Below are 3,956 nucleotides of genomic sequence, written 5' to 3'. Positions count from 1 at the left end.
ATACTCTTAGCAAACAGTCACAAGAGAGAGGCTTTCGTTTTTCTGATACTAAAACGAAGACTATACATTTTTGCCGCCTTCGATCAGAACATGACGAACCAAGATTGACATTATATAATTCACCTATTAGAAAAGTTTATTCATCAGCACGTTCCACACGACTCAAACTATTAGACTCCATTCAGAACATCGGCCTGAGATTGGCTACAGGCGCTTTTAGGACTAGCGCAATAAGTGCATTGGAAGTAGAAGCTGGCATTCCTTCACTTACCTTAAGAAGAGAACAACTAATGTATAGATATGCAACCTCCATAAAAGCACAGTCACTGCATCCTAATTACAAAATTATATATGATTCTGAATTAGATATATATCAAAATAGACCCACAATTACAAAGCCGTTTAAGGCTCGTATAGAAAGACAAGTGACTTACCCCGATATGTATCCAAAGAAGTTCTCCTCTGATCCTCCTTGGCAGTTCTCTGTCCCAAACATGAACCTGGATTGTGCATCGTATATAAAACAACAAACAAACCCAAATATATTAAAAAATCGCTTTCTTAACATCCTTAGCAGTTATCCTAATACAGAAAAAATTTACACAGATGGATCAAAAACTGAAAATGGAGTGGGAAGTGCCTTTGTGGTAGAAGATAATATTTATTCATGGTCCCTACCAAAAATATCCAGTGTATACACAGCCGAATTATATGCTATCTGGCATGCACTTCGATTTTGTGAATTTTCAACTAATCTTCAATTTATAATCTGTACTGATTCTCTTAGTTCACTCCATGCTATTAAAAATATTTTTAACTCTGACCCATTAGTACAAAAAATTCATGAAACATTATTTTTGATAACTGGATTAAATAAAAAAATTAACTTTATTTTTACACCAAGCCATGTAGGAATTTTGGGAAACGATAAGGCGGATAATGCTGCTCGCATGTCAGCAAACATCAATGAAATAGATGAGGGAATCCCAGTTAGAGATAAGGATATTACTGAAGAAATTAAGAGATTATATCTTAAACGATGGCAAGAAAAATTGAATCAAATACAGACAACATACAGATAAATATGTCCAAAAGTCAGTACCTATACATGGAGAACACCCATCAAATTAACAAGAAAAACACAAGTAATAGTAACGAGACTAAGAACGGGACATACTCACCTAACGTCGAGTCATCTACTAACAGGTCAAAATGCACCAAGATGTTCAAGATGTAGGTTAATACTCACAGTAGAACATATATTGATAGACTGCCCAACCTATAGACAAAATCGTTTAATTGTTGGAATTGAAGGCAACCTGAAAAATATCTTAGCTAATAACAATGAAACCATAAATAAGCTACTTACATTTCTTAAGTTAAGCAAATTGTACAATCAAATATAAAATACACGCAAAGAGATGACTTCTGCGGCTAATGATCCCAGCAATCGAAGCCGCTAAACTAAAAAAAAAAAAAGTAATAATAATAATCATAATCGCTTCAGCTGACGACTGATTCGTGACATTACGTTACAAAATTTTCCGAGCATTGGAGCATCTGGCAGGGCCGCCCTCTTAGCGGGAGTTGAGTTGATTTCATTTTTAAAAGTCGAGTGTAACATTTTTTTTACCGATTTTCTGTCTTTATTAAGCCTTCCGAATACGTGGTTAAAATTAATGACATTATGACTGAATCACCCTGTATATACCGGGTGGGGCATTTATCTTGAGACAAAATAATATTTCGGTTGGACTCGATTATTTCGAAAAAAGTTTCTGACAAAAATTGTAGGGCACCGAGAGGGCCATTGAAAGGTACATATTACACTTCCTGTCTAGACCGGAAGTGGTGTTTTCAGACCGGAAGTTGATTTCTTTAAATGGAAACGCCCATTTTTTACCACGGACTTCGATTGAAAAATGAAGAAAAAATAATTTCTTATTATTTTTTTGATTTAACCCATATCTTGACCATAAAAGCAAAAAAAGCAATAATCCTGAGACAACGGAGTACCTACCTTGCTGGGATCACTTAAAAAAATTGTTTCATACAAAAGCTGTAGGGTGAAAAGGGGGCTATCTTGTCTTTACCTTGAAAATGACCTTGACCTTGACTTCCAGATCGTTAGAAGGCCAAATTAAAACTTTTAAATGGGACCCTCATTTTGACCTCGAAAATTACAAGAGCGGGAAGTTTTACAATAAGATATGAATTTAACCTTGTAACATTCACTATCGGTTTATAGTGAATATCACAGTTTATTTATCTAAAAGTCAACTATCAAACAACTTCTTGAGACCTTAGCATTGAAATACAACTTTGTGAATACTATTAGTTAGTGTTGTTTCCACCTGTATACTACTATGTTGTTACATCTTGTAAATCTTTGTCATACCCTACAATTAGTTATAAAACAACGATGTACTAAACTGCATACCATAATTGTTTACTATTTACCTGTAGAACATGGAGAATCTTTGTATATAAATTGTAATGGATGTGAGAATATGTATTTTTAACTGTAATATCTTGTATTTGTACTATTGTCTTTTAATATCGTTGTGTAAATCGAATCTGGGATATCAACATATTAGGTTACGTGACTGTCATTCGTTGGAGGTTAATAAAGATTTGTTCTGTTAATCATAGACCATTGACATGTAAAGAAGGTTGTTGGTTTGTAATGGATCATAAAACGTAGAATAATGGTACCGTTCAGTTGCCAGTCGGGAAATGTTTTGTGCCCAACTAACCAATCACGTTGATTGAGAAGTTTTTTTGTAGAATCAAGTCAATAAAACGACTCGCGGAGCGAGTTAAAGCCTCTTTCATTTTGAACTGGTACAAAACTAATAGCTCGCGTGTGATTATAATAAACCGAATTATTTAAATTAATTTAATCACAAAGTGAACCAAGAACTACATCATAGGTAATTATTTAAATGTTGAATATTAGTTTCTTTATAATTGATCCAGTAAATTCCAACCTTGCTTGCTATTAAGATTTTATTGTGTTTTTTGTAAAACCTTCAACGATATGTGGCCACGTGCTAAATGAATTTTGTTTCTTCCATTTTCTCTCACCAGAGCTTACCAGAAAATGTCTACAAAATTTCAACAAAAATTAATTCTATTGCAGAAAAGTTATTCTAGAAAATTTCTACAAAAATTTAATAGAGGAAAATTTCTACAAAATTTCTACGAAAATTTTATAAAATTATTCTACAGCCTAAAGAGCTATTGTCGTAATTAAGTCTTAAGGACTTAAATTTTTGCTAATATTTGAGAAACCTCAAATAATTAATTGTGTATTAAAGTTAGGCAAAAATACTTGATTTTGTCATAACTAGTATCGTAGTTCAAATTTTAAGAATCTTAGTGAAGATTAAGTAACTAAGTTTGGACAGTCACTACAAGTTTAGAGTCAACATTCAGAAAATTTTCTTGGTAATCCTGGAAGGGAATAGGTTACATCCTGATCCCGGATTCGAGATAGCCGTCCAGAACGCCAGGACCGCATAGACGGAACACTCTGCCGAACACCTTGCAGAGAGTGAGAAATATACCAGTGAGATTTTTGTGTGTATTTTATTTTGTTGTCTCCATCCCGACCTACAGGGAGAGGAAAACGTTAAGGGGTGGTTAACCAATTTTTGTGTAGGTTAGCGCCCTGTATAACATCTTTTATCGTCCCTTAACGTTCTCCTCAAACTGCCAGTATATATGTTGAGAATTAATTCCTTAGAACCGACCCATTGCCCATTGCCGCCGCTATAAGAGCTGCAGTTCGCACTGTGTAGTTTGAACGCTGAGAGAACGCTATAACCTCAAGAACAAGATCAGGTATCAAGGTCATTTTAAAGTCGAAAAATAATACTTACTACCCTATAATAATTATAGCTTTTCCATATAAACAAATCAACTTCCGTAGTAGTCAGTAGCGGCCCCTGACA

The 3,956-nt window shown here is 34.3% G+C and overlaps 1 long non-coding RNA gene across 3 annotated transcripts in view; it reads right to left on the bottom strand.

The window, feature by feature from the left end:
• The window catches only part of LOC108915187, an 8,207-nt gene extending 5,597 nt beyond the window's left edge, over nucleotides 1-2,610 (bottom strand). The window contains exons 1-4 of one of the 3 annotated variants that reach the window (XR_001964703.1): nucleotides 2,461-2,610; nucleotides 2,021-2,399; nucleotides 1,370-1,464; nucleotides 1,182-1,319 (exon numbers count right to left, since the gene is read on the bottom strand). This is a non-coding gene — a long non-coding RNA (uncharacterized LOC108915187). Of the gene's footprint in view, nucleotides 1-1,181; nucleotides 1,465-2,020; nucleotides 2,400-2,460 lie in introns of all 3 variants that reach the window. The other 2 variants (XR_001964702.1, XR_001964704.1) reach the window with 2 other exon arrangements.
• Between the last annotated feature and the right edge of the window lie 1,346 nt (nucleotides 2,611-3,956).

Source organism: Anoplophora glabripennis, unplaced genomic scaffold, assembly GCF_000390285.2.
Source record: "Anoplophora glabripennis isolate ALB-LARVAE unplaced genomic scaffold, Agla_2.0 scaffold1385, whole genome shotgun sequence".
Taxonomy (NCBI): domain Eukaryota; kingdom Metazoa; phylum Arthropoda; class Insecta; order Coleoptera; family Cerambycidae; genus Anoplophora; species Anoplophora glabripennis.
This window is presented reverse-complemented; position numbering and strand designations above follow the sequence as displayed.